The sequence below is a fragment of the Polypterus senegalus genome, chromosome 3, assembly GCF_016835505.1.
Source record: "Polypterus senegalus isolate Bchr_013 chromosome 3, ASM1683550v1, whole genome shotgun sequence".
Classification (NCBI taxonomy): domain Eukaryota; kingdom Metazoa; phylum Chordata; class Cladistia; order Polypteriformes; family Polypteridae; genus Polypterus; species Polypterus senegalus.
In genome coordinates this window covers 235,272,159-235,284,564 of record NC_053156.1, presented here as the reverse complement: position 1 = coordinate 235,284,564, position 12,406 = coordinate 235,272,159, and the positions used below count along the sequence as shown (strand labels likewise).

Below are 12,406 nucleotides of genomic sequence, written 5' to 3'. Positions count from 1 at the left end.
TTTTGACGTGAAAGAAAAAGAAACTCTCTTGGTGTCAAAAATGTAGAAACTGCTTAGCTCAATCTCAACACTTTTGTTTTAATTTAACACAAAGTACAAAACAAAATTTCATTTGATTACTTGAACTATTTCCCTCCTATAGAAAAAGGCATATAACTTATGAATTCTGATCTATCATTTTTTAGTAATGAGGGTTCTGTTGCCTGCGCCGTGGTGTTGATTTACTCACAGCTAGTCGGCACTGGCTTACCTTTCCCCATGAGTTTCTGTGTGTGTGAGATGCTGCTTTGCACTCTCTTACTCGATTTAGGAAGAAACTTATAACAGTTACAATGACTCTTTCACATTTGCTGGCTTTACCCTATCTATTGTTTTATACTTAATAGTTCTCAGAATAAAAGCAGGTGTACTTATTGCACAAGAACTAACCCTGGATTGTGTGCCAGTGCATTAAAGGGCACATTTATTCCCGCCCAGACCCATACTCACTGACAGATTACCAGACAGTCATCTTTTGGAACTTGGGAAGAGAACCAAAATATCTGGAAGAAAACATGCAACATCCATATGGTGACTAGGCTGGGAACTGAGTCTGAGATTCTGGCACCGTTGTTAATTATTAAGTGGTTGGGGGGCACCTCCAGCCAAGGTGACTTACACTATCTGGATACATATATTTAAGAGGATTCCTTCTTCCTTCTCAATCTCAACGCCTTTGTTTTAATTTCTAGTATGGTTTTTGATGGCTTTGCTATGTAATTATAGAAAAGCTGACATGCTGCTGTTTATGTTTACCTAGAAAGTTACATAAATCCTACTAGCACTGTCAGTGTGAGAGACCAACCACTAAATTGTAATAAGGTAATGATGGATTATCATATACAGTATTTTTGCATTATTGTTGCTCACTTTTGCCTACACAGTGACAGTTACTGCAAACAGTGAGTGAATAAGCCTGTGTGTTGTCCATATACAGTATTGGTTTATTGTGCTACTTTATATCATGCTGCACTTCAAATGCACCACTCCCATGATTAAAGCATACAGTATGTGACCTTTGCCCTTCCCTATTTGATTTTTATTTTATTTTGATATTCTTTATTAATCCCTGTCAGTTCTTACCAGTTCTTCTTTCATATCTTTTCATCTCCCCTGTTTGATTATTTCAAGCTCATTCAGACACTGCTCTTTTGATTCAATTGTGATTATTCATACAACTGTGCAGTTATTTATCCATTTGATGATGGCATTAGTTACTGATGGTCTGTGTTGCTTCCTGTCAGCATCAGGGCCCTGGGTTCATTTCCCAGGCCAGTGGTCAGATTTATAAAACTTAAGGAGGCTTGAAATGTACATTTGCAGCTGCCCATGCAAATGTCAGGATTTATAAAATAAAACTTGATGAGAGAATGTGCGTATATTTACGACAAAACCTATGACCCAGGCGCACACAACTGGGTAGAAAACTGGAAAAACGTGACACCCTTGGTCAGGTAAGGAAATGCAGCTAAATGATGACTCATGGATATAATTCATATTGCAGAGTCGTTAATAGAATATGTGTTGCATAACAAACATATCACACCTTAGAAATAATAATTATGATGTACTGACTCTATTGTATTACCCTTTAAAGAGGGTCAATGCTGTGTAACTGCACTGAAGAAGAAGTGTTTTGTTTTTTTTCCATCAGTTGACATCAGCTGCTTGGTTGGTTGGTCAGGAATATCTCAGCCAAGCTTCACTCCATTATGCCCACTGTGCAGAAAGCCATTAACCAACAGATGAGGCACTAAATCCAGTTTTTGTATGTCTGTGGTTGCAAACACATAAAACAAAACAGGATTCTGCCAACATAAAAAGGCAATTTAAAGCAGTGTCTGGTTATTCGGAGCACTTTACTGCACTCACATTGCAATAAGGGGACCCAGGAAGAATGAAGCTCACCATAAACAGTGACATTCCAGGAATGTATAAGTCATCTGTGATGCCAAGATGAGAGTGACAAATGCCGTGGCTGGTTGGTCTGGGTCAACCCATGATTCATTTATTTTAAGGCAAAGTATCTTTAGCAGACATGGTGGTACTGCATGTGGTGAATAGCTTGTTGATAAGGCAATTGGCTGGACCCCTAGTTTTTCATATGGCCTTTGTTATTACATGCCATTACATGTGCCAGGTGATAGTGGGTACCTGCTCAGATGATGGCACCTTATGCCTTTCCTCGATCCCCAGAATGCAGAGAAGGGGCGTTATAATGCTGCTCATGACGTAGTATGGTGAGTTGCAGAATGCAGACAACTCTTGAAAGCAGGCAGAGGTGTTTCAATGTGTCAGGCGGGAGGCTGCTGTTACCAGCCAATGAAGATCTGCAGCATCGTGATTGCATATGTATGAGGTTAATTAGCATAGTCCATGTATGGTCGTGTCAGAGTGAAAACCTGGCGGAGTTTGAGACGTGTTCACATACATACATTCACAAGATGATTGTGATTTTTTAAAGATAAATTGCATAGAAAAGTGGATACACCAAGCTTTATAAAACAACTAGCTGTGTAAGGCCATTCTGTAAAAATTCCCGGGATCTTAGAAACTACTGAAATCGTCAGAAAGAAAACGGAAATGTAGAGATGTCAGGTAATTGAAAGGAACTACTCTGGGCATCTCTCTCCTCGGAGGATTCGTTTTGTCGACGTACTTGCTTTGCTTGTTCATTAGCGGCTAAATGACTTTTTCTTTCTTTGGAGGTTTTAGTTTGCCAACGTGCTGGCCTAGCTTGTGGAGCCCTTAGCTCGATTCCACCTCTCATTTCCAGGTGGGACAGACAGACAGACACACACACTTCCATATGTAGATGTTTATATATGATTGTTCTTGGAATTTGTATGCTGAAATCCACAGCATACCACCTTTTGGTGGTTTGAATATTTTCAGTGTTTCTACATGAGGTTTTCAAACCCTCCAGGTATTCTGGCTTTTCTCCCGCGGCCCAAAGACATGCATGATGCATTAATTGGTGACCCTCAGGTAAGTGTGTGTGATGTCGGGCACATCCAGGGGCTGATTGTTGTCTTTTGCATCATGGTACTCAGATGGGGTCCACCTGCTCATGACCTGAACTGAATCAAAAGGGTTGGACAATTTAATAAATCGTTGGCACTGATGGTTCAATGAAATCAGCAACTGAAAGGAACATTACTTTGAATTTTGATTGCTCATAATAACAGCTTTGATTAAATGAATGGCTGTTAGGTGTCCTTCTTTATGTAGTGATGTCTTCAAACTGCATTGAATGGTATGGCTTTTCAGAAGAAAGAAATAAAAACAACTAACAAGGCCTTGTGTTTTGTGTCTTTTTTCCTGGAAGGTTGAGTGCTTATTTGTACCATTAATTAGATCTAACTGCCTCCAGCACCTGTGAGGCGACACGCCATTATATATCAAATTATACAATTAAGATGCGACAGGAGAGCAAAGGTCAGCCAAAGGCACCCTTGATGAGCTACTGGGATAACACATATTGTATAATGATATTTGATTTACGTGTCAGTTATGTTGATTATCCATCCCCAATTATCAGTTTAAGCGACCCCCATTAGACTGACTCATTTGATGAGCAGGGCGCACTAACAATTAATTCTAAAAGAGTCAAATGGAAACGATTATAGAGTACAATACAGCTAACAGATATCCAGTTGTCCTAATTAATGTGAAGCAAATGAAGGTCACCATTGAGATGATTGGTATTGCATGACGCAGGCAAAAGCAGTCTATGCAATGAGTTTGGGGACTTAAACATGGTGGGATGAATGAGCCAGTGGTTTGAAATACATGCAATACACAATACCCAACTTGAGCTGCCTTTAACAGCTTCTCCTTGGAATAATAAGGGAGTCATCTTTGTGTTGATTGGTGGGGTGGTGGACAGGAAAAAGGACTGAAGGCAGGATCCACTGGTGGTTGTATTGGGCAAAGTGGAGCTACTTTGAAATGAGAAGAGTCACATTTTTCCTTGTAAGTAACAGACTTCATTATTTTTTTTACTTATATCTTGATGATTTGAATTTCTCAGTGTTGCTTTTTTATTTTAGATGAATGCATTGATAAAGGTGGTGAAGTGTGGCTCTACAAACAATAATGTATTTTTGCTTTGCACACTTTCTTTTCTATTTTAAACAATTTTATTGAGTTCAATGTTTTATTACGTTATGTACATTAGAACTCAGCATGACGTGCCTTACTGCATCTTATTCAGAACCGATCAGATATTTCCATTTACTACCCTCCTAGGCAGAAGAAAAAGATTTAATTTAAACTAATACCCAAAGATACTGAAATGTTCCAAGGGCTGCCCACGGTTCACCATGCTTAATGTTTTAAGGACAATACTGCTAAACGCTTGCAATGTTCTAAAGAACATTTGAAAAGTTTCCCATAAAATGATTACATCTTTTTGATTTTAAGTAAAACAGAAAATTCTTTTTCTGTTGGGTAGGTGGGTTGGGATTCCTTTTGCTGAGCAAGATGAGATGACATGCCAGTTGTGTATTATAAGTTATCATGATAGGCTGATCAGCAACAACAACACTTGTTTCTATAGCACATCTTCATAGCTCAAAGTGCTTTACAAAATATCAAAGAAATATTAACAACAAAAAGGAAAACAAATTAAATTAGATCAGAATAATAATGAGTAAGCAACAAAAAAACACCTCAGTACAGGCTTATATAGCAGAAAATAACTAGAAAAAAAGTTGAGTCCTAGTATATAATATTGTATTATAGGTCTCTAGACATGAGTATGATGATAAGGTCTGATGGACTTGGAGGACAGAAGTAAGAAAAAAACCAAACAACACTCCAGATAAGCTGAAGGGAAAAAAAAACAAAACAAAACAATATCTGCAGGGGCTCCAAGGCCAAAAGACCATCTAGCACCTACTGGGCATTCTACCTAACACAGATGTCTTTACGCCACACCTCATTGCTTTAAGGGGGGTTCGATGCCGTGGGTCTCACCTGCTTTTATTTGAGGATCGCTAGTGGCTGCATGTTTCCTTGATCAGGTGGTGGTGGATGGAGAAACTGGGGGGAAAAAAGCAGAGAAAAGTAGAGATTAGTAAAGATTGTAAATCCCTGAAGAATATGAGACTGTACGTGTATATTCTATTCGGAGTACAACTAAAATATAGTGACAAAAAAGAAAACAAATTAAAAAAGTGGGTATTTTTGGAGTTTTAAAAATGATCTGCAGTGTTAGACTTGTGTATCTCTATCAATAAAGTATTCCAGATTTTTTGGTGCAGAACCGCAAAACACCTCCTATCCACTTTTTATACTTGGCTCTTGGAGTGATAAGCAAATGGCTCTTTGGACATCTAAGGTTACAGCATGGAGTGCAGAGGGACAGGCATTCCAAAATACTAATAGGAGAATGATTATTTAAAGTTTTATATCCCATTAGTAGTATTTTGATGTCAGTTCTAAAGGACATGGGTGTAACAATACTAAAACTGATGTGATATGCTCAAGTATCATTAAGTAATAACGGCCCATTTGGTGTTACGCCACCTCAAGCTGCTAGAGGATCTGGAGTTATTGTGGTCCAAAGACCATCTGATGAATATGCAAAAATTGTACTCCTATAAAGTCTGAGCTGGTCCTGGCTAATACAGAAGGTGACTTCAGACAACTGCATCAGTTGACAGTGATGATAAAAGACAGGAATGTTGGATGAAAGTAGTGAGTGATACAGTATAATCTATTCTTGCATTTTGCCTTGTAGTTTGTACTATTGTATTGCATTCCTGAGGTGGCAATGAAAAGAGGATAACTTGTGTTCTGTTTTGTATATGGCATTTACCCCATTATTTGACACCCATTGGACGCCCAACCTACCTGAAAGGGAGTCTCTCCCTGAGTTGCCATTTCCCAGATTTCTTCCATCCCCTCCACGTTTTGGGGGTGTCATCGTAGGGAGTCAAGGCTGGGGGGCTGTCAAAAAACACTGCCTCTTGAAGCCCATTACAACATTCCTCGTGTGATATACAAGAAATAAATTGTTGTTGTTGAAGCTTGTTGGCCCCATCAAATCGCAGATGGAAAACCTTGTATAACAAAGTCCAGTTTTGCACATAGAAAATTAGACATATTTATTTTTTAATACATTTATATGGTTACTTTGTTTTGGTTTTTACATTCACTCTTTCTGTCAAGTTTTGTTCTTAATGGTACCTGAATGCAGACAGTTAATGTTGGGTACAGCAAGCACCAGCACAAATGACTCTGAAAGGAGCAGCTACTTCAGTGTTGCCTACTTGTGTGCCTATTAGAAAATAATTGCGTAAGTAACCAGAACATAAAAAGAAAAAAGAATGAGTACGTAACTGTCGACACAATGATTCCAGCTTAATTCAGCAAAAATATGGCATTACAAGTTTGTAATTTAATGGTTGTAAAAAAAATGGGCAAGCAATAACGGCTTGCTTAATTAAGATAGGAGTCCAATTATGAGAAGATGGTTTGGGACAAAAATCTGCAACCACAGGGGGCCCTGAGGACTGAACGTTGGAGACCAATGGTCTAGATGTCTGCATTAAATTAATCATGTGGGAGGCAGACCTTAAAACAGCCAATCGCAGCTCACCTGTGAGCTTGGCTCCTGATGTTATGGAAAGGAAACACATTTATGGATCATGTTAACGTCTTACTGAATTTATTAAGCAATTATTTTTTCTAAACCCATTAGAGGGTCAGAGAATGCTGGAATCTGTCACAGCAACACTGAACACTAGGCAGGAACAAACACTGAACGGGAAACCAGTATGACTATAGCCATATATACATAGCCTTGTAGAAATGTATTTGCTCCCTTTCTGATTTTTCTGTATTATTTAACCTTTTTCCTCTGTGAAACATACTAGACTTTCGACCAAAACGTAACATTACATAAACTAAAACCTGGGGAAACAAAAAACCCAATTTTGGCATTTTCATATGTATTAAATACTAGCAAAATACCTGCACTTCGCAGCGGAGAAATAGTTTGTTAAAGAAGTTATGAAAAAGAAAAGGAAACATTTTAAAGATAACATAACATGATTGTCAATGTAATTGTTTTGTCACTGTTATGAATGTTGCCGTCATCAAGGATTTGATTATCATTATTTCTTTTAATCAGGTTTGTATTTGGAGGATGTGTTATGTTCAAGCTATATTCCGTGTTTGTCAGCCGTTGTAAAGATAACAGGTTTCATTCATCAAAGTGTTCACTACCCAAATCGGTACTCGTGAATCTAAGATGTTTAACAGGCATTCCCGGTATTAAGTTTTGGATTCGCCTGCGAATATTTAGCGGCAGCGTGTCTATGAACTTAATTTAAACTTAAGGTTTACACCTTGCTTTCCTATTGATATGTCTACAAAGGTTTGTTCAGCTTCAGAGGGTTGTTCATTTCTTACTGCATCAATAAACAGCTCGTCTTCCACTTTATCTGAGACATCACACACTGCATGCACGGGTTTACCTTTCCCAGTCCTGCAAACTTTAGCGAAGTGGTTCAACTTCCCACATTTTTTACACTGTTTTCCTTTAGCTGGACATTGACTTTTTCTACTGTGTGCTTTGTTTCCGCAGTAGCTGCACTTATGAATATGCTTATATGCGTCACTCGCTTCATATTCTTTTGCTGCCTTCTCAATTGTGTAATGCGTTTTTTTGTTCAGCGCTCTTTGGAGCTCTTGCTTGTTTTCTGCGTACTGCGTTCACAGTCAGTTCACGTGAGCCGCTCGGAGTACATACATCGAAGGTTCTCAGCTGTGCTTGTGTTATCTTGTGCGATCTTGCGATGTCCACGGCTTTATTTAATGTTAGCTAAGACCCAGCACTTAAAAGTTTCTCTCGCACTTTTACTGAGTTTGTGCCAAACACTATTCTATCCCTGACCATCTCATCTTCGTTTGCATAAGCACAGTCCTTCACCAGCGAATATTTTGCAGCAGCGTGTCTATTGGATTGCTGCTGACGGATGGCCTTATATGGGCAGGCACTCAATTACGTGGGAGGCGTGCAGATGGGGGATGCAATATAGGCAGGCAGCCAACTACGTGGGAGGCATGGTAATGGGGGACGCAACTCCGCCTCACACGGCGACCGAGCTGCAGGCTATGGCCGTATATATGTACATAAGTAGGATTCAGTTATGACTGTTACGCGTAGAATTTCGAAATGAAAACTGCCCAACTTTTGTAAGTAAGCTGTAAGGAATGAGACTGCCAAATTTCAGCCTTCTACCTACAAGGGAAGTTGGAGAATTAGTGATGAGTGAGTCAGTGAGGGCTTTGCCTTTTATTAGTATAGATTGTAATGAAAGACTCAATGATATGAGGATGGAAAAAGTAATTGTCTCCTTAGACTCGGTAACAGCAACCAGAGGTTTCCTGTAGTTATTTATTAGTCTCCCCCAGTGCTGTGGAGAAATTGTGACACTCTTATCTGTTCATCACAGTGACATTAGTGGATTTAGAACATGATCAGCTCATTTCAAGGCCTGCAACATCATCAGAATGAATTTTAGGTCTGGAGTTGTCTTTTCCAAAGTTCTGCATTTATTTAACTACAACTATTTCCATGTCAACCTACTTGTTTGTTCCTGATCTTTGTTTTACTGCATGGCTCACTGAAGAAACCTCATGTATAAAATTGAATTTAGTTTCTTTAAAGTCTGCTATGTCCTGATGTATCAACACATATCAAAAGGAAGACCCCATTACCACCATTTTTAGGTGTTTAATATTTGCTTACTCTTTTGAAATTCATTGTTAGTTATTCTGAGCCACCTTAAATTAGCATTGCTCAGATTCTAGAATGGAACATCCAGGAGGCCCACTAAGACCAAGATTTATATCTGATAAGGTACTTTGGGAATCACTTAGAACCGAAAGTAGCCAATACATATCATCTCTTCAATATGTAGCTAAATAATTCATTTTGTATGCTTGCATTTATATAAAACTAGCCATGTAAGCTGTTAAAAGCCTGGAGTCCTAGAAACTGTTGAAATCATCAGAAAATAAACTGAAATGTCAGGTAATTGAAAGGAACTGCTCTGGGCATCTCTCTCCTAGGTGGATCTGATCTGCCAATATGCTTGTATCGCTTGTGCATTAGCGGCAGGAGGAAAATTAAAAGGGATACCAGTTGCCAATGTTAGCGGCCAAGCAACGTTGTCTATTCTTCTGATGTTTCGTCTTGCTGACGTGCTGGCCTCACTAATGTTATTAGTGGTAAGCGAGTTGTCTGTTCCCTCGGAGGCGGAGCTCTAACCTCAACTCCACCTCTCACTTCCTGGGCCAGACAGACAGACACACACCCACTTCCACCCGTAGACGTTTATATATAAGATAACAGATTAAAATACCAGATGACTTGTACATTTGTTGTTAATGTAAAACTAATTTTTATTGAATCTAAATGGTATGTAACCATATATTTGATTCCTTCAAATTCTAACTCTGTATAAAACTACAGTCCCTGAAAAGCTGTGACCAAACTCGTGATGAAAATAAGCCACAATGCAGGAAATCGGACAAGGGAGCGATCACTACAGCATATACAGGTGTATATAATGGTTTTGATTTGATATACTATACTAATCCCCCAGAGGAAATTGTCTTTTCACATGACATTTGGGGGTCTGAGTGCAAGGTCAGCCACTGTTCAGTGCTCCTGGGGCAATTTTCAAGTGAAGGGCCAATAGAATATCTGCCCCTTCTGGCAGATATATTTTCAAAATCAGAATTTAGGAATATTTTAACACCTGTCTTGCATAACTTCTGTAATAGGTATCATATTACAGAAATGAAAACATTTCAACATAGACAAAAATAAGTGAATGGATAGCTCATTTCCAAAATGGCTCATAATTCAAGCTGATGTAAAATAAAGATTATAAACTAGAAAAAATGTTGAGGGCTTTTGGTATAAGTGACAGAATAATAATTTCGCCCATTGAAGTAATTTTCTACAGTATTATTTGCATATTAATGACATCTGCTGCAAACCAACTAAATAATTTCCTTAATTTCCAAATGTACTCAGCAGTTAAAGTGAATGTGCGCTCTTGTGTAGTGTGCTATGGAAAAAAAAGTTGGAACAGTCCAGAATTTGAGAGCTTTTAAGATCTGCAGGGATTTAGATGTGAGACAAAAACATAGAACTCCCTTAAGGTTGTGTATTTGCACATGAGCAGCACTACTGAATTACTTTGGCAAATGGAGGTTGTACAATGTAAAAAGTAACTTATTAAATTTGTCTGTAAGCTGACATTAAAACCATATTTGTAATTTACATTTTAGTCAGATTTCAAGAGATACAATGAAACCCAGCTAGTTAAACCCTTAAATCATAAAAGCTCGCACAGCCCTCCACATTAAATAACCCTGGGTCGCCGAAGGCATGCCGGCTCATCTTAAAACCAGAACGCAGAAAACAATCAATTATAAAATATGATCAATGGAGCCATAAAGACAGACTTAAGAAAGAGATCTAAAGAGAAATAGGGACAAAGAATGAATTTGAATTAGCTGAGAATAGTTTAATAATTAGCTTACAAGAACACATTTTCCTGGGCTCTATAACTTAACAGTTTTCTAACATAACCCTGTCAAAAATGATATTTCAAACATAGCAGCACATTATATTAAAAAGTCAGCAAAAACTTGATGATCAAACACAATTTGTACTGCAAAAATAGTAGTATAATGCACATGAATATGTGGTACATTATCAAAGTACAATTACTAGTTCCAAATGGATCCAAAACTAGGACTCTGCTTTCTTTAATCAATCTGCTGATTGGCATTGATTGATGTCATCTGCAAATTTCACTGACTTATTAGTGATGTTGGCATTTAAACCATTTATACAAATTCACAAACAGTCACATTTGACTGAACCGTATTTAAGAAAGGTTCTGGTTACAACAACCCTCTGCTTTCGATGTTTAAACACTCATTTGCACCCACATATCCAACATCAATAACTCTTAAAGTCTCAGATCCATTGCCTTCCTCTTGGAAGCAAAAGACAGATAGATGCAATAATGAAGTAAAATTAAATGCTCTAGTCTGCTTGTGCAGTCGAATAAGAACAAGTGTGCCATGATGGACTAATATCCTGTGTGGATTCAGGAGTCTGTTTTGTAGGAAGTCAGTGTAAGCAGAATACGATTGTCTCTTATATAACCCAAAATAGGTTAAAAATTAATGATAGGAAAAAACTGCTAAGAGATTCATATAATACAGGGCACCACTGACAAGAACCAAAAAGCCACATAGTACCCTGCTGGTGCTGTTGCTCTGTGAACCGATGACTGTCAATTTTTTTTTTTTATTTATTCTCTTTCAATAAAATAACATTGCATACAATCAAGTCGAACTTGTATAACAAATGACTTCATAGTCAAACTGGAAAAAAGAAAAAAAACAGAGAGTTAAAATAGAAAGCAGAAACAAAAACTAACAAAGCAAAAGTCAGCCCTCACCTGAGACAGGAAGAGCCACTTCCCCCAATTATGGATGCTTATTCTAAAATTTCATTAATAAAATCTTGCCATATTTTAAAAAGAAGTTCTAAACAGCTCCTCTAAGCGAGATTTTTTACATCAGCTACCCGCTGACTTATAACAGGTGGGCTGGGATTCTTCTAGTTAAGCGGGATAACTCTACACGCTAGTAATGTGGTATAAGTAATTCCAGTACAATCAAGTTGTCCGTCTCCACTTTAAGCCCATCTGGGAGTACACCAAACACAGCTGTTAATGGTTTAGGAGTCATTGTGACACCAAGGCTGTCTGGTAAACGCTCAAAGGCTTTTGTCCAAAATTATATTAATTTGGTATACGCCCAAAACATGGCCCAGTGAGGCTGGAGCTCAACTGCAACGCTCGCAAGTTGGATCTTGCCTTAAATACATTTTGGACAATTTTAAGCAGGATATGTGTAATCAATTAAATATTTTAAGTTGAAATATTGAGTGTTTTGCACATATGGAGGTAGAATGTATTCTATGTATGGCTGATTTCAGCTCCTTTTCTGAGAATTAGCTTTAAGGTCCTTCCCCACCATACCCTAGAAACTTTTAAAAGAGAAAGACATTAAGATGTTTTTATATGTTGTTGAGATGCTGAAGACTGATCAGTGTTTCTTCTGGAATAGAAATGGGTGGAAGGTCTGGAAAATCAGGTCTCTTGTGAAATGTATGGTTTGAAAATAGTAGAAAAATATTGTTGCTTGGAAGTTAAATTTGAAGAACAATTGTTCAGAAGATGCAAAAACAAGATTTATATAGTCCTCTAAATGCCTTAATCCTGTGCATTATCCAAAGATTAAATATGGAGTAGGTTTG

The 12,406-nt window shown here is 38.0% G+C and overlaps 1 long non-coding RNA gene across 1 annotated transcript in view; it reads right to left on the bottom strand.

Moving 5' to 3' along the window:
* LOC120525995 overlaps positions 1–12,406 on the bottom strand; it is a 38,691-nt gene that overhangs the window by 20,141 nt on the left and 6,144 nt on the right. The window contains exon 2 of the long non-coding RNA XR_005633056.1: positions 5,020–5,085. This is a non-coding gene — a long non-coding RNA (uncharacterized LOC120525995). The remainder of the gene's footprint in view (positions 1–5,019; positions 5,086–12,406) is intronic.